Source organism: Mustela putorius, unplaced genomic scaffold, assembly GCF_011764305.1.
Source record: "Mustela putorius furo isolate JIRA1106 unplaced genomic scaffold, ASM1176430v1.1 tig00003846_pilon_pilon_pilon, whole genome shotgun sequence".
In the NCBI taxonomy this organism is placed as follows: Eukaryota; Metazoa; Chordata; class Mammalia; order Carnivora; family Mustelidae; genus Mustela; species Mustela putorius.
In genome coordinates, this window is record NW_025421999.1 from 16,566,979 (window position 1) to 16,586,997 (window position 20,019).

Genomic DNA, 20,019 nt, shown 5'->3' on the forward strand with positions numbered 1-20,019 from the left:
GAAAGGCAGTATAAACAGAGATGGAAATCCCGAGTATTAAAAAAAAAGGTTAGAAATTAAAAATATTGTAACAAAAATAAAGAATGCCTTCAATGAGCTTCTTACTAGACTGCGCACAGCTTAGGAAAGAATCTCTGAGCCTGAGGATATCTAGATAGAAGCCCCTAAAACTGAAAAGCAAAGAGAATAAAGACTGACAAAAACAAAACAGAATTTATAAAAAATGTGGGACAACCACAAAAGGCATAATATATGTATAATGGGAATCAGAAAAAGAAAGAAAAGAATGGAAGATAGATTTGAAACAATAATGACTGAGAATGTCCCCAAATTAATGTCAGACACCAAACTACAGATCCAGAAAGCTCAAGGAAAATCAATTAGAATAAAAGCCAAGAAAAATACATCTAGACATATCATTTTTAAACTGTAGAAAAATCAAAGATAAGGCAAAAATATTGAATGAAGCTAGAAGAAGAAATCTTACCTATAGAGGAGCAAAGATAAGAATTACACTCAACTTTTCTTCAGAAACTATGGAGGCAAAAGAGTAGTGTGTAATATTTAAAGCATTAAGAGAAAAAAACCCCCACCAACCTAGAATCTGTACCCTGCAACATTATCCTATAAAGGTAAAGGACATTAAAAGCTTTCTCAGACAAAAATTGAAATTTGTTGCAAATAGACCTATTTTGCAAGAAATAGTAAAAATAAATTTTTTCAGAGAGAAAAACAATAGTACGGGTCATAAACTTAGATCTAAAGAAGGGGAGAGCATTAGAGAAGGAATATCAAAGATAAAATAAAAACTTTAATTTTTTATTATTCTTAATTGATCCAACAGATAATTTGTTTGAAATAATAATAATATCAACAACGTTTAGATTATATATATGATTATATGGATATATTATGTATAAATATGTATCTATGTTTAGCTTATATATAAGTGAAATGAATGATAGGAATGCTAGCAAAAGACAGGGAGCAGGAGTTGGAATCATTTTCTCATTATAAAGTATTCACACTTCCAGTGAAGTGGTATTATGTTGTTTGTGGATCAGTTGTAAAATGTATATTGCAAATTCCAGGGAAACCAATAAAAAACATTTAAATAAAGTATAACCAATATGTAAGAAAAAAGAAAAAATGGAATCATAAAATGCTCAATTAAAACCACAAAAGGCAGAAAAGGAGTGGAAGTCAAAAATAGAAACAAGAACAAGGCAACAAACAGAAAATAGTAACAAAATGATAAATATTAATCCAACTATATTAATAGTCAGTTTGGATGTTAATATTCTAAATCCATCAGTTAAAAGACAGATTGTCAGAGTGGATCAAAAAACAAGACCCAATAACATGTCGCTTCTAAGAAACTCTCTTTGAATATAAAGATGCATACAGATTAAAAGTGAATGGATGGAGAAAAATATACCATGCTAACATAATCAAAAGAAAGCAAGAGTAGGTATTTTAATTTTAGACAGAGTGGACTTCAAAGGAAGTAGGGATAATGTGAAACTTTTTCCTACCCTCCTCAATGTATCTTTTCTTACTTCTGGGCTCCACTCAAGTGCTGTAATTCCTCACCTGGAATCTTTAGCTTTTGTTAAGGTATTTTTGTTCATGGATGGTTGTACAAATTGATGTTTCTGGGAAGGGACAATTCCAATACCACCATCTTGCTGATGTCACTCCCACATTACAGTTGTATTTTTTTAAATTTATTTTTATTTTTTAACTAAAATTCATACTTTATTCACATTTGCTTGGTTTTTTTGAACTTTTTGAGTATAGTTGGTACACAATGTTACTTTAGTTTCAGGTGTACAACATAGTGATACAACTTCTCTATACTATGTTCACCTCAAGTGTAGCTACTATCTCTCACCATACAATACTATTACAATAACATTGACCCTATGACCTATGCTGCATCTTTTATTCCCACAACTAATTCATTCCATAATCAGAAGCCTGTATCTCCCACTCCTCTTCACTCATTTTGACCAGCTCCACACTTCCCTTTCTTCTGATGACCATCAGTTTGTTCTTTGAATTTATAGGTTTGATTCTGCTTTTTGTTTATTCATTTTTCAGATTCCATATAGGAGTGAAAACATACGGTGTTTGTCCTACTCAATCTGACTTATTTCAGTTACTTCACTTCACTTAGCAGAATACCCTCTAAGGTCCATCCATGTTGTCTCAAATGGCAAGCTCTCACCCCCTTTTTGGCTGTATAATATTCCATTATATATATATACACACACACGTGTGTGTGTATACATGTATATGTACATAAATATGTATATAAATACATATATGTGTGTACATACATATGTATGTATGTATGTATGTGTGTGTGTGTATAATGGAATATTATGCAGCCAAAAAGGGGGTGAGAGCTTGCCATTTGAAACAACATATATGTACATATATATGTACATATACACATGTGTATATGTACATATATATGTACACACACACACACGTCTCCTTCCTTAGCCATTTGTCTATCAATGGACTTAGTTACTTCCATATCTTGGCTATTGTAAATAACATTGCAATAAACATATGGATGCACATATCTTTTCAATTGTTTTCATTTTCTTTGGGGAAATATACAGTAGTGGAATTACTGGATCAAATGATATTTTAACTTTAATTTTTTGATGAATCTCCATACTGTTTTCCATAGTAGCTACACCAATTTACATTCCCACCAACAGTGTACAAGAGTTTCTTTCTCTCCCCATTCTCTCCAACACTTGTATTGCTTATCTTTTTGATTTTAGCCATTCTGACAGGTGTTAGGTGATATATCATTGTGGTTTTGGTTTGCATTTCCCTAAGAGTGATAGTAAACATCTCACGTGTCTGTTGGCCATCTGTACATCTTTGAAAAAAATTCTGCTCAAGCCCTCTGCCCACTTTTTAATTGGATTGTTTGTATTTTTGGTGTTGAGTTTTATAAATTCTTTATATACTTTGGATATCAATGCCTTATCAGACATATCATTTACAAGTATCTTCTCTCATTAAGTAGGTTGTGCTTTTGTTCTGTCAATTGTTTCCTTTGCTGTGCAAAAGCTTTTCATTTTGATGTGGTCCCAATAGTTTACTTTTGCTTTTCATCCCTCGCATTAGGAGACATATCTAGAAAAATGTTGGTATATCTAATGTCAGAGTAATTATTATCTATGTTCTCGTTTAGGATTTTTACAATTTCAGATTGCATATTTCAATCCATTTTTAATTTTTGTGTATGATATAAGAAAGTGGTCCAGTTTCATTCTTTTGCATGTAGCTGTCCGGTTTTTCCAACAGCATTTATTAAAGAAGAGACTGTCTTTTCTTCATTGTATATTATATATACTTATATATATATATATACACACACTATATATATATAATATATATTAAAATCTATATGTTTTACTGTGTATAAAAGATTATCCTTGGTATAAATTAATTGACCATCTAAGAGTGGGTTTATTTCTGGACTCCCTATTCTGTTCTATTAATCTATGTATGGATTTTTGTGCCAGTATCATACTGTTTTGATTACTACAGTTTTGTAATATATCTTGATATGTGAAATTGTGATACCTCCAGCGTTGTTGTTGTTTCCCTCAAGAGTGCTTTGGCTATTTGGGGTCTTTGTGGTTCTATACAAACTTCAGTACTATTTGCTCTAGTTCTATGGCAAATGCAGTTTGTTATTTTTATAGGGATTGCTCTGACTCTTATAGATTACTTTGGGTAGTATGGACATTTTAGCAATATTAATTTTTCCAATCCAACAGCATGGAATATCTTTCCATTTGTTTGTGTCACCTTCAATTTCTTTCATCAGTGTTTTATAGCTTTCAAAGTACAGGTCTTGGGGCACCTGGGTGGCTCAGGTGGTTAAACAACTGCCTTAGACTCAGGTCATGATGCCGGAGTCCCCGGATGGAGTCGTGCATCAGGTTCCCAGCTCAGCGGGGAGTCTCTTTCTCCCTTTAACCCTCTCCCTTCTCATGCTGTTTCTCACTCTCTCTCCTCCTCTCTCTGTCTCTCTCAAATAAATAAAATAAATAAATAAATAAATAAATAAATAAATTTTTTTTAAAAAGTACAGGTACTTTCACCTCCTTAGCTACAGTTGTATTTTTTTAAAAAAATATTTTTTAAAATTTATTTGACAGATAGAGATTACAAGTAGGCAGAGAGGCAGGCAGAGATAGAGAAAGGGGGAAGCAGGCCCCCCACTGAGCAGAGAGCCCGATGCAGGGCTCAATCCCAGGACCCTGGAATCATGACGTGAGCTGAAGGCAGAGGCTTTAACCCACTGAGATACCCAGATGCCCCTACAGTTGCATTTTTTAACTATTTCACCAGATGATTTCTGAAACACACTGATATTTGAGAACCACTGCTTTAAAGAGTAGCATCCATAATTCAAGCAGCGCATTCCACATTCTTTGACATTTGGATCTATCCATATCTCATCTCTGCTCTACCTTCTATTTTTCTTCATGAAACTTATTTCAGTTGAACCTAATTCCTTGCCATTCTCGAGTTCACCAAATTCTTTATTTCCCTGAATGTTTCTTTGTTCATTCAGCTCAGTCTGCCTAAATACCTTACACAATGCACAGATTTTTTTTTTTCAATTACATAGATAAATCAACTTTTCTCCAGTACCTAGTACATCCTAAAGGAGATATAGTAGAAACATAAGTATTGAGTCTGAATCATTTCCCTCACCAGGCAGACTTCATATGTGTATTTGTCTTTGAAATTAAGTGAATTGTGGAATTTTTATCAAATAGTTGCACTTAATTATACACTTTAATGTATACATGTCACGTTCAGACATAGAATATTTAATACAAGAGATATTTAATATAAGAAAATTTATTCTTTATTCTTTAATTCAACAATGTTTTTCAATAGCTACCTGTATTTAGAAGATATAAATGAGTGCTTTGTTTCTGCCATAAAAAAAGAGCAGAGTTCTATAATTATATCAGAGAATAGCCTATTATGTCTATATTGATGATGCTCATTATTAAGAACCACTTACTTATATTAAATGTCTTCTTTTTCTGAAATCAGGAAATTGTTCAATACATTAAGAAAGATGTATAATTGAAATTATTTAATTAATAGTAAATACTGAAATTCTGTCAGAATTAGACAGCAGAATTCATGTCGGTTTTATGTATATAATAGTCTTATCCACTCAATCACCTTAACAGTCCCTGATGGTGCCCGTTAGACTTCTGAAATACCAGGAAGGCTGGGGACATATTAGGCAAAGGTACATTGAAAATATTTTTAGAATGTCAGCTGGGTCAAGAGAATACCCCAAACATACCTTTCTGCTTCAACCCTTTTAAAATGAAGGGTAACATGTATTCATGTCTTAAATGATTTGAACCAATTTATGCAAGTAAAGAACCAAACAATCACCACCTATGGCAAATCCATGTATCCCTGGTATTATTATGTGGTCAATTCTGATTTTTCCACTTTAGTCTTCTTTTCAATTGCTCAGATTTGTCAGATCATATTTTGCTTCTATGATTTATCTCCTTTGATTTCCAACTTGTTCCAGACTTTGACTTTCTACATTTTTTCCATATAGGGCCTTTATCTCTGGTATTAGAGCAAAGCAGTTTACTCCGAAACCCCAGAGAACCTACAGCAGCTTCCTACCTCCCTCATTGCTCGCTGCAACCTTCCTCAATCCCCCACCTCCTACATGACAAAGAATAGAGACTGAGGAATAAAGACTTTGGGCTCTGGTCTTTCTTTCTTTCTTTCTTTCTTTCTTTCTTTCTTTCTTTCTTTTTAAGATTTTTATTTATTTATTTGACAGACCGAGATCACAAGTAGGCAGGCAGAGAGAGGGGAGGAAGCAGGCTCCCTGCTGAGCAGAGTGCCTGATGCGGGACTTGATCCCAGGACCCTGGGATCATGACCTGACCTGAAGGCAGAGGCTTTAACCCACTGAACCACCCAGGCACCCCTGTTTTGGCTCTGTTAACAAGAATATCCCTTAAACATACTTTATGATACTTAGTTTATAGTACTCACATAGTGGTGTAATTATTATATTTAAATAACAATAAGAGCAAACTAAAATAAAGAAAAATAACCCAAATTATCTTTTTATAGCACACCATTTGCTCGACACTCTGTGCACCTGTAATAATTTTTGTGTATTTTTCCATTTCATCTTCACATGAGATATATATATACCATATCCACTCCCCAAAGAAGTGTCTGAGATGTAGAGAAGTTAAGTAATTCCCCAAAACTCTCAAGTTTCAGTGACAGTTTTGAATCTGGATATGTTAACTATAGGAATGTCTTTGATCATTACACATTGCAAGTCCTACTAGCACCGAATGAATGAATTTTCTGTTCATATTTGTTCTATTCATTATGTACTCTTAGTAACATATAAAGCAAAATAAAGCATATAAAAAGCAAAAGAAAACATAGGTTTCCAAAAAGGTACAAGCTGTGAGGTAGACAGACATGTAAATAAACAAATATAATGTGAATGACAAAGACTAATGGAAGTAACCAGAATATCTCAGAATACACTGTGCGAATATGGAGAGGAAAAGCTTGAACCTTCTCCAGAGGATAAGGATCTATGTGGTCATATCAAACTTTATAGAAGTCAAATCTTCAGCTAAGCTTAAGGATGAGGATGAGATTGTCAGGTGATGCCTGATGTCAAAGATGATAAATACTCATAAGGACATGTCAACCTCAAGCTTAAAAATTGGATTGATTTGAAGGATTAGGAATAAAAAAGTTTAAGTATGTGTTATACAGTCTAATTACTTGAAAGTTAATTTTGAATTTAGTTATGTTAATGGTAATTTTCCTTTAAGAACTCTTTTTGTGATTATAAAAAAAGACTGGGTCTACCAACAGCAAACTTTGGAATAGAGAAAACTTTTCATAATGTAAAAGATTATCCTAAAATACCAGAGTTTCAAAGTAATGAGATTTTGTTTTATAATATATCTAAATGTTATATTTTAAAAACATGGATTGGGAAAAATTCTTAAGCATGATGTCAGTGAAAATAGCAAAAGAATTAAGATACAGATGAGATTTTATGCCAAAGTTTAATTTTTAAAATTTTACCATGAAATCAGTTTTATAAAATAAAACACATTTATAGTAAGATAAATACCATAGTAATATGTAAAATTGTATGAACTTACATACTCATTTTTTTCATTTTTTATTTTAAATTCAAATAGCCAACACATAGTACATCATTAGTTTCAGGTGTAGTGTTCAACAATTTATCAGCACATATAAAGCCCAGTGTTCATCATATTATGTGCTCCCCTTAATCAAGAAATGGACAGAAGATAAGAACAGACTTACATAGTTATTTTAAAAACTTACTGCTGATAGGGTACCCTGGTGGCACAGTCATAAGCATGGGATTCTTGGTTTTGGCTCAGGTTGTGATGTCAGGGTCATGAGATCGGTTTCCATGTAAGGCTCCCTAGTCAGCAAGCAGTCCATTTAAGACTCTCTCCTTCATTCTTTTGCCCCTCTCATACAGGCTCCCTCCATTTCTCTAGTTCTAAAATAAATAAATTAACCTTTAAAAATTTTTAATAAAAAATAAAAATTTACTGCTGGTAAATAACTTCAAAAGAGAACACACCAGTGTACTGATACAGAAAGCTACCTTGATTACTTTTACATATAAAACTTGTCTTGGGGCGCCTGGGTGGCACAGTGGGTTAAAGCCTCTGCCTTCCTCTCGGGGATAGAGCCCCACATCGCATTGGGCTCTCTGCTCAGCAGGGAGCCTGCTTCCTCCTCTCTCTGCCTGTCTCTCTGCCTACTTGTGATCTCTGTCTGTCAAATAAATAAATAAAAATCTTTTAAAAACAACTTTGTCTTTCAGTTGGTATATAATGAGATTTTACATGTGTTGAATTATAAATAATATAGAAAGAAAAACAACAAAATGCAGCCTTTGTTCTTAAGAGATTACATAGTTCAGAAAAGATATTAAGTACATAATTAACAACATCAACAATAAAATTAGGCAAATATACATACCTAGAAAGGTATAATCATCTAGGATTAATGGTTATGAAAGCTACTATAGAAGAGATAGCATATCTACGCCTTAAAGATTTACTGACATTTAGGTAAGTATAAAGAAGGGAGAAATAACTGTAGATTAAGATTTTAACATAAGCAAATATATAAATTAAGGCTGCCTTAACTAATAACTTTACCCTTTGCAGACACTGCTAATGGCATTCTTCCTCTCTCAGAAGTTGTTGCAATCCTCAACATAGTTAATATCAATCAATCATCACTGGCAGGGGTGAAGCAAATCTGCTACTGTTAGGAAAATATGTGCAAAAGTAAAGTAGGAAAAGGAAGAAAGTCAATTTATAATAAAGGAAATTTGTAATAAAAATAGAGCAGCTTAGTTAAAACAAGTTTTTATAAAAACAGTAAGGGATGATGGGAAGATAAGTAGTAGTCCCAACTGGCACACAAGATTTTCTATTTTTTTTTATTTTATACAGGAATACTTCAGAGATATTGTGGGTTCCACTGTAGACGACCACAACAAAGTGAATATCACAAATAAATTTTTTGGTTCCTCAGTGCATGTAAAAATTATGTTCACACTAAAAATTATGTATGTATAGATTAGAGGAAGTAGTGTGCAGTAGCATTATGTCTAAAAAAAGGAATGCATATACCTTAATTAAAAATACTTTATTCATAAAAATATTAACCATGATCTGAGCTTTCATTAAGTCATAATCACTGATCACAGATCACCGTAACAAAAATAATAATAATAGAAAAGTTTAAAATATTGTGTGAATTAATTAAATGTGAGCAAATGCTGTTGGAGAAATGGCACTGATAGACTTGCTGTATGCAGCACTGCCACAAACCTTCAAGTTTGTCAAATATGTAATTACCTGTAAAGCACAATAAAGTGAAGTACAATAAAATAACATATGCTTGTACTTATGTTTTTGTATTGTCAGTATATTATTTTTTCTCTACCTCAATATTTGATACAATAATTCTGGTATTCTTATTACTTTTAGAACCTATGAATATTTCTATAGTCTCCACTCAGTTTTCTTTATCAGACATTCAATATAAATACAAGTTTAGCAAACATGTATTGAGGGTCCACCATGTGTTGAACACAGTACCAGAGACTGGAGATACAGTCATGCAGTACAGATAGGGTTTCTGTTCTCTCGAAGCTGATGATGTAACATACAACAGAATTAACTAAATGATTACATTCTGAGAAGTTTGTTTTGTTTGTTTTGAGAAAGAGAGAGCAGACAAGGTGGGAAGAAAGAGGCAGAGGGAAGGAAAGAGAGAATCTTAAGCAAGCTCCATGCCCAGCATGGAACACCACATGGATCTCATGACCTGAGATTATGAACTGAGCTGAAATCAAGAGTCAGAACTGATCAACTGAGCACCCAGGTGCCCCTCTGAGAAGGTTTATAACAGAGAAAGTACAAGGCATTTTGCTCATATCCAAACTTCTTAAGATTGTTCTATCCTGACATTTACTTACTCCTTTGTTTATCTCTTTATTTATGATTCCAAAGAGTTCTTAAAAGTCTCCAAAATTTTCTGGTCTTTTACTCTTTTTTTTTTTTTGATAATTCTCTGGTCCCCAGATATATAACCACATCATTATGTTTAAAGTAAATATATCTCTTTGATATTTAGGATAGTTCTTAAGATTTTGAACATAACAGCTCCCTATTCTTGTTTAAAAAATACTAGTGTGTTCCATTCCAATTGTATTATCTTAATAGGTGATAATTCCAGCACTTGTGCACTACGGTCTTGCTTAAACTGACTGAAAAATTATATATCAAAACCAGGTCCTTGTAACCATGGAACTATGTGTGGGAGTACTTTAGGAAACAAAAGTAAGACAGCAAATGACCTAACTCCATGAAAAATTCATGTTTCTTTGAAAAAAATCATGTGACAATATACTATCTTTTCCTATCCTACTTCATGAATTGCCTGTGGGTACAGGATACACTTTTGGGCATTTTTGAATTTAGAAAAATAAATTTCACCTCTAGGAAATGAATGTGAGATTGGGGATTACTATCTTATTTCCACCCATATTTCAGAACCATGGTTTAATTTTTATATATTACTAGGCAGAGTAAGCAGTACCTCCAGAAATACGAATGTAAGTGAAATCTACAAGTAAACATAGGTAGCAAGTGTTTTAGTACTCTACACATCTTTATATGAAATTGCATTTCAGAATATATTGAATATAAAAAGTTTGATGTCTTATTATCATGATGAGACAAGAATAGAAAATGGCAGGGACTATAGGCAATTTATTTTCATGACAAGCCTGCAATCATGAGAATTGTAAACATAAACCATTCTCATTGCCATTTCAAGACTATAATCTTGTCCTCCAAATATGTCACACCTGGGCCTCAGTTATTTTAAATGACTCATTTCATATTTCTAGATATTCTTGACCAGTCTAGTTATCAGATCCAACCACTTCTAAAATAAATGTATATTATTCTTGTCTACTCTATTGAATAAAATTATACCAACACAGAATGCTAGGTTTAGATATTTATGAACCACCTAAGCTACTTGATAAGAATTAAAGTGATTTTGTTAAAAGTATACTTTCTGAGTTTACATTTTGATGTGAATATAAATAAGTGAATATTATAGAAGATGTTATTAAACGTGCTTCTTAAAAAATGAATTAGACATTAGGGATGTTGTGTGCATGTATGAGTGTGCATGTGTTTGTGCCTGTGTCATAATTAGAGCTCTTATAACCTTAAGTGTCTAAATTACATTGTTGACATGCAAACATAAAACCAAATAAATGTTAAGAAAAAGGTATCATAAAGCCTCATATCAGAGACTTAAATACATTTTGTAGTTCAAAGCAAATACATATTCATTATCAAATGTATTCTATAAGAATTATAGAAAAAATTTTCAATTTTAACAAGGTGAAGGATCATCTTGGATTTCAGTTAACCTACTGTCATGATATACTGGCTAAACATACTGACCTTGATTTAATAACACATATTTTTGTTATGCTATGTTCTTTGAGAAACATAATTTTAATATTATATTGAGATAAATACTGCTATATGCCTATACATTTTTAGATTCCATTGATTATTACAACTTTGTGGGGATGATTAATGAATGAACTGTGATTTCATTTATTTCTGCTTGGTTAATTTACTTATTCTCTTATTACCAACTCAAATACTTCTCAGTTAAGATAGGACTTCTGCCAAATAAAAAAATATTTATTGGATTCCTAATGTACATCAAGAAGAATTACAGAAAGTACACTTTTAGGTAACTTAGAGATAACATTTGAAACTCTTTAGAATAGTTTGTAACCGTTTTTTGAAATACAAACTACTTTCAAAATCAACTGTAAAGATGGAGATGTTCTACCTAGAAGAATCTAACCAAATTCTTCATGAAATTTTATGGGGTTCAGAGAGCTCTTGAAATTTAAGATATATCCTGATTATAAAATCTTACAAAAATTATGTTGAACTATATAACTATAGGAACATTAATTTAACTCACCGTGACTATGCCCTCATCTGTATGTTCTGAAAAATTTTAATATTTATCTTTTGGGATTGTTGCAAGCATTAAGTAGATTAATATATGTTAGGTATTAAGTTCAATGCTTGGCTCAAAGTTGTACTATACACATGTTTGCTTTTACTGTGGTTATTGTAAAATATTTTAAGTAGGCCAAAGGGAAAGTAAAGCCTCAATTTTTTAAGCCCAATTTTATGAATATATTGAACTTAGGCTAAGTTTTCAGATAATTTTGGATTGGCATATAGGGAAGCCAATTGTTTTCAAAAACTGTGACTATACTTTTAAAAGTAGAAAAATTAAATGGCACGATTCACTGAAATACATTCAAAAGCAGAGTGCTCTGTTAATGGAAGCCAGGGCAGCCAAAAGAAAAGGTGAGAAGTCCTCACTTTTGATCCCATGCTAAGGAAGTTTGTTTGGATAAGTCAAGGAGAATCTATGTCTCTATCACATACCTTCCTAACTTCAACCTCAATTATTTTTACTTTGTGCAAGACAAACAATGGTAACAAGGAGAAAAAATACTTAAGCACAAACATAGCTAAAATTAAATGGCAAAGAAAAGTTAATATTTTCAAAGCAGCATCAATGAACAATTTTATAAAAACATTAAGACATTACGGAGAAGGAATGGTGGATTAAAGAAAGAAAAAATAAAGATTAAAAAATAGAATAATTATTTGGCCTTAAAGGTGGAAATATGTAAAGAGTAGAGTATAGGAAAATACTTTCTGATACTAATGGAATGCATTACATTCCTATGAATTCCATTGACATGTGGTAACATTTTGAAAAACATTAAGTCCATTTCTCTTTTTCCTTTGAGGTGACTTTCATCTTGGCAGCCAGAGGTCTTTGTCCATCTATTTGGTAGAGGTAAGTGAAAATGGAGGAGAGTTATACTTTGCTACAGAAGGAATGAAGTTATGTTCAGGTTTTGATAGGCAAAATATAATTCTCTAGCAAGACTACAGCCTAGAAAGAGGATTTCTCATGGTTTCTGTAATCTTCCTCTCTGTTTAGCACATTTTAGGAAAGTCAGAAGGAAGCAGCACTTAAAAGTTGCCCTGCAAGGTGAAGAAGCAACTTTTGTCTATGACAACTAGGTTGGTTAAATGGGAATTAAGAAGATATGACAGAAAGAATGAATTTAAAAATCCCAACTGCATTTTTGTCCTTAAGAATAGCTAGGAGGAGAAATGGGAGAGGAAAGTGCTTATTTCTCTTGCTTTATCTTGAGATGTTAACACGGAAAAGACATATGTTAGATAAGGTAATGGACATAATGAGAGTAGAGGTCCTGTTCTAGCTTCTTTTTTGGTTCCTTTTGAAGTGGCCATATTTCAAGCTTCTTAGAGTACATATCAGTGGACTAGGAGCTGTTCATTTCTTGGGGGAGAGAAAGCTCTGGGATTATTCTCAAGATCAGATGACAGGGATTTACATTAGATTGGTCTTTTATTTTCTTCCCATTAGCAAGTGAGTAGAATCATAGGAAGAAAGCCCAATTACTTAATGATTAAATAAAAGTGATTATGTTAATTTCCTGCATATTTGAATATTTATGTTAGTTAAACCATTTACTCAATATATTTTATATGCTTGATCTTCATGCTCACCCTCTGTTATGTTCCAGTGTACTAGGGTCTCTAGGGTGGGAAAGGGGCAGCTTTACATATGTCTGGTGCCCTAGTTTTTGTACCTGTTTACTGTGATTTTTGCAGCTGTTGCCCAGTGGACACTCCTTGACAGCCTGGCTTTGGTGCTTATGGGGCTTTCATTCTTGGATCCCATAGGACTGTGGAAATTGGAGAGACAGTTCTCAGCAGGCTGCCACCCCAGGCACTACACAGAGATAGCGGGCTGAGCCACACTCCCAGTCTTTCTGTGAGGGAAGTCGCTATGTCCCAGAACTTTGGCCTAAGTTGCAGACTTTAGGTTTGGCACAAATTTAGTGACCTATGGAGCTGTTCTCCAGGAATATTGGGTATGGAGGTCATCTTGGTTCTCCCCTTCTGCCTTGCTCCAATTCACCAGTATCTCTCAAGAAAGAGTTTATATACTAGCCTCTGCAGTCCCAATTTCTGCAACTGCTGCTCAAGGACACCTCCAGATCACCACACTCCAGGGTCCAGTGAGGCTTTTGCTTGTGTCCCACAGGACTGTGAATGTTTGTATACTTTTAAAAGCTGATGCCTTTTAAAAGCTAAGGCTGCTTTCAGTCGCCCAGAATCTAGGTGCTAGGTTCTCCCCTGTGGGACACGAAGAGTCTTAGCACATGCTCAACTATTGGGAGTTATTAAAAATATGATACGCTGCTTGCACAAGCATGGAAGTTTGAGAGAGAACCAGGAACTGAGACAGGGAGGAAGGACAAGTTCCATCCCCTATATGAGGTCACTCCTTAGAGAGAGGGAGAGAGAGACTGGTTATTTTACCTACTGTAAAGGAACGAAGGTAGAGAGTCAAACAAAATGAACAAACAGAGGAATATGTCCCAATTGAAAGAAAAAGATAAAACCTTGGGGGGGGGGAATACTTTAATAAAATTAAGATAAGTAATTTATTTGATAAAGAGTTCAAAGTCATAGTCTTAAAGATGCTCACTAAATTGGAAAGAAGAGTGTGTGAACATTATGAGAACTTCAACAAAGAGATGGGTAATATAAGACAATACCAAATAGAAGTCAGAGAGCTGAAGCATATAATTGAAATGAAAAATACATTAGAGGGGTTCAATATCAGATTAGATGAAGCAGAAGAAAAGACAAGTACATTTGAATAGAGGACAGTGGAACTCACCCAATCAGAACAGTAAAAAGAAAAAAAAATAATCATGTGCCTAAGGATTTGCCCTCCAGGATATTTATCACAGTATTATTATTATTTTTTAAAACATGAAGTTGAGGAATGTCAAAGAAAAATGTTTAATGATACTTGTTAAAGTTTATAGTAAGGAAGGATTTATTTAAAGAGGTTGCATACCACTGTGCTAGGTATAGGGACTACTATCAGGTGATTTTGCAGTGAGGAAGAGAGGTTGGGCTCAACTCTGAATACTCCATAGGCAAACTGGAATTTATAGTCAAGGAGCAGGGTGGAGGCTAGTGGATAGTAAATTACTAAAAGAAACTATTAGGGGAAAGGGGGATTCTGGCTTACCCAAAAGACAGATCAGTATAATCAGACATCACCTGGGGGATGATGGAAGATGAAGAACCCAATCAGATACTGAAGGCAATCAGATATTGAGGTTGGGGGGGCTGTGAAATTGAGCTAGAGAGTTCGCATTAAAATGGGATTTTATAAGAAAATGAACAAATGTGCCTAGGAGAGGGTTTAGTAGTAAGTTTAGTCAAACAAAGAATCTTTGTCTGATGCTTTATCCATATATATCAATTATGAAGTTACTACATTATATTTCACTTCCAGGACAGTGAAATGATAAATGTTTTTCTGTCAGAAGAATTTTCTTTCAGTACAATATGCTTAAGCAAAAAGCAAGTGATAATAATAAATTTCTTCATTTGTTTTAATTTCAAACCATTCTATTTTGGTTGCAATAACTATCTTCCTGTAGTCACAAAGAATTGAGGACGAAGAATAATACTGTGTCTATGGTTTTATTTTATCCAGATCTCCTACTTCAGGAAACAAAAGAAATTTTCTCTTAGTATTCATAATGTGCTTTACTTTCTCTAGGTAAAATCTGAAAATTCTATATAGAAAATGATAAAGTTGAAGGCATTTTAAACATATAGAATTTTTCACATAAGAATACCAGAGTAAATTTAGTTCAGATTATTGGGAGAGAGGGAGAAAAAACCTTTGAGGTAAAGTATAGATTATAAATAGAAAGACTGCATATTAACCTCCCAGTTCCTTAACCAGTAATTATACTGGAGAAAATTCTGATTTTTTAAATGTATGAAAATAAAATAAAGACTCATGATTTGGATTTGGGAAGAATTCCAGAAATGACTGAAGGCTGTTCACACATTCTTTTTTTATAGCATTGCTTTTCACATAGTAGGTACTTGAAAAATGTTTTCTGAATGGATCAATTATCCTTTGAAACACCTGGAATCAGTTAACCTAATATATTTACCTGGAATACAGAGTACATTTTTCCAGAGCTGAAGATTTGTCTGCAGCACATTTGAATAATACAGCCGTTTCATTTCCTCCATCTCATTTCCCTTCCCCTTCAATCTTGGCTTTCCTGTAAATGCCTTCAACTTCACTGAAAATTTCACCACTGACTATTCTATGCCAGTGTAGAGCCTGAGTGGTGGTCCGGGCCCAGACCAATGGCCCCTGGGCATTTCCCTGAAGTAGCTCGAACTTTCAGTTCTGGAGTTTGGATTTTAAAATACCTGCCAACAATATGCCAGCCGTACAATGAGCCTTTGGATTTTTCTTTCTTTTTTACTGAAGTTTTTTTTTTTTTTTTCATACACTAGTTGTATTTTTTTAAAGAGTTTGCACTTTTTTCAAAATGTTTCCTTAATGACATTATTTTATTTGACCCAACTCAGAAGGAACTCAATGACAGGGTGGTAATAATAGTTTATTTTATTTTAGCTCCTGTTGTTTCTAAGTAAGAGCTCCTAATTTAGTTGTTTATGTGTGAATTATCATACTGAAATTTTAACTAGGGTGTCCACATAGAAAAATGTGTCTTCTCTCAGTTCCTTCATTTATTAGTTATAGACAGTTTACATGTTTAGGGGTCAAAACCCCTAAATCTATATCCCAGCTCTCTTCTATAAAAGCTGTGGCCTGGGCAAGTCACCAGACCTCTCCAAGTTTTTGTTTCTTTATCTTTATAATGAGAATAATATGATTAAATGAAGCATTGTGTCCAGCAGACCTTGGGTATCTACAAAGATGAGTTTTACTCTATCTTCTCACTTCCAACTGAGAAACCCCAGGTTACTCTCTGTGCTTCTCACAAATTACTCTATCATCTCTTTATATAGTTCAGATCTACTGTCATAAACCATTTCCTACCGAACAGAATCAGAGGCAAGGGTGCTAGTGGTGATGCTTTACTTGTTGGTTGGGGGGTGGGGGTGGGTAGGGGCAGAGTACAAAACCAGAAGAGCAAGAATGAATGTCAAGGGGAGTGAGGCAAAGAAAGATGTGAAGCCATGTGAAGCACATTACTGTGCTCACTACTGTTTCATGATGGGCCATGAAGAGTTACAGTGTCACTCTGCATGCAGGACTTTTCTGGATGGGCTGCACAGACATACTGTCTCAGAGTAATTCATGGGATGTAAGAAAAAGGGGGAATTTATCTGCATGGCTCCACTAACTCTTGCTTTCCCATCAGTCAAAGTTCAATCCATGAAGAGTTAATGCTCTTACCTTGCTCTGGGATGAGGCATTTGGAGGCTCCTTCAAATCCAGATCTCAAGACCTGTAGTGGTGTAATGTTTCCTTCTAGTTCAGAAGTGGTGACAGGGGCTGGTTGACTGGATGACAGGTGACTTTGAAGGAAAAAGTCCAGCAACCAACAGCAAAAATGGATTGATCTCATATAGGCCCAAGACTATCTCTTAGGAATATGCATATGAATCAAAGGGATCACTCAATTAAAATTTACTCTGTGAGTATTCTTTTCATAAAAATTTTATCTGGGGCCACTACTTCTCTTAACAAAATCAAATGTCCTTTTTACTCTAAAACAATGCCAACTTCATTATGAGTACTACCAAGATTATATTTCTTACCTGGAGAATGATTACATTTCTCATTGTGATAAGAACATATTCTGGTAATCTTATTTTATATTAGGTATTTATATTAGCATCTTCTTGTGTTTAAAAAAAAATTTTGTAAAAAAGAAAAGCATTAGTAAAGCATAATTTAAGGACCACATAACTAAGTTCAGAACAACTGAATTTTCCTGGTATACACTCTGAACTTTAGCAATCAAGTATAATATATTTAAATCATGATTTAACAGTACTAAGTTGACATATTATTTAATGTATCACATCATGTGCCTGCACAATTTCATCATTATACTGAAAAAGCAAGTCACTAAATAAGTGCTATGGTTTCAACTACTCCTTTAGTAGTAGAATGCAGGTTTGTCATTATTCATATCTATTTCATCTTATGCCATGATAATTTTAAAATAAAATGCCATCCCCTATTTTCCTGTATATAAATGTATATTTGTAGCATGTCCAAAGTAATCAAGATGAAATGATGCTTAGTATGAAAGTCCTTTCACGATCAGAAAAAGTGGTTTTGTAGAATGAAGGTCCAAAATAAAACCATAGAACTACATATGTGATGGCCTAATGGCTTTCTTTAAAATATTTCTGACAGAGTCAATTTTGTTAAAAAAATAACCCTGCAAAACTAACTTCACTTCTGAAAAAAGGAGGAATAATTCTAAGGTACAGAACCCATGAGGCTTTTTGGTCTTGTGAGTTTTAAAAATTTAAAATCAAATTATGATAGTCATTGGTATATTTGGTATGTCAGGATCTTCTTACATTAATTGGCCATTGTTACTTTGAGTAAGCTACTTAAGCTCTCTGAGCCTATGGCTCCTTTCTCACTAATCATAAACAGTAATTGCTGCCTAGGAATAATGAGATATTTAAATTTCTGTCACCCTTGGAAGAAAGCTATGTCAAATTTAATTTCATTTCTGGGTCTTGCTCCATCACTTACATTCTCTTTCCCTAGTAACTTCGAAATTGCTCTTTGCCTTATCCCCTTTAATCAGTGCATCAAATCATTACCCTAGTCTCAGCAATACTCCTCCACTAACCATAACTCTCTTTTCCATGAAAAGCTAAATTTCTTAAGAGAGTTTTCTCACTTTTGATATAATCATATATGAGAACAAAGAACATTAGTAAAGCTAAGTCTTGACCAGTGTGCCTGGAGTAGAAGTACAGATAGATACAGTGAAGTTAAAGGTATAATCAGAGGGATTTCCAGATTCTTGTCTAGCATGGAAGGAACTTAGAAATCATTACTCTGAGGGCACCTGGGTGGCTCAGTGGGTTAAAGCCTCTGCCTTCAGCTCAGGTCATGGTCCCAGAGTCCTGGGATCGAGCCCCGCATTGGGCTCTCTGCTCAGCAGGGAGCCTGCTTCCTCTTTTCTCTCTGCTTGCCTCTCTGCCTGCTTGTCATCTCTGTCTGTTAAATAAATAAATAAAATCTTAAAAATAAAAAAAAAAAAACTGAAAAAGATACAGTTCTTCTTAGATCTTCTTAGAAGTGAGGTCACAGGACAAATTGCTGCCCTCATAATTGGAGAGACAGGTTCATAAAGAAACTCACACCTTACCAGAACAGAGATTCTCTCAAAAATCTCCACAGGAACCACTATTGGGGTAGGAAAATGTGAATTGTAATTTTACAAATTGCTAGGGGTTCAGAGTAGACAAGTCTGAGAGTTAAAAACTCCAGGGCTGAGTAGTCACAAGGGGTTCCCATACTTATGTGAGTTTGACCTCCAGAAATTTAACCAGATTCTTACAGTGAGTATTAGAGAAGAGTACTTTCCTGCTTCTAGCAGAAGGAGGAAAAAAAGAAGCATCTGGAAATATTCTGTAGCAGTCTACTCTGAGAGAGAGAAAGAAAGAAAGAAAGAAAGAAAGAAAGAAAGAAAGAAAGAAATGGAGGTTTCTTTCTTATTCACAAAATAGCTCAGATGTCAGTGGTCAGGGCTGACAGGGAAGCTCTGTCACTATCACCCTTGGCTTCTGTGTCTCTTACCAGAGTGGCTATTCCAGCTTCCACCATCACATTTGTATCTTATTGAGCAAAGACCATGCATACTCATTCGTTTTTTTCCTCAGATTTACTGAGGTATAATTGACAAGTAAATATTATATATATTTAAGGTAGATAACATGATTTTTTGATATATATATACTTCATGAAATGATTACTACAACTAGCTAATTAACATATCCATCACCTGATATAGTCACTTAATTTTGGGTGACAAAACTTGAGATCTACTCACTTAGCAATTTTTGACTATATAATACATTATTATTATTATCATATGAAGTATATTATTTATGGTATTGTATATAAAGTATTGTATCTTTTTGTGTATGGTGAGAACTCTTGAGATTTACTCTCAGCAAATTTCAAATGCACATTATTATTTAATATAATACATTGTATATATTAAATCATATAATATATTGTATATTGTATATAGTCACCATGCTATACAAAAGTTCTCTAGAACTTATTCATGTTAAAACTGAAAGTTTATACCCTTTGACCAATATATCCCCATTTCCTTTATCCTCAACCCTTAGAAATCACCTTTCTACT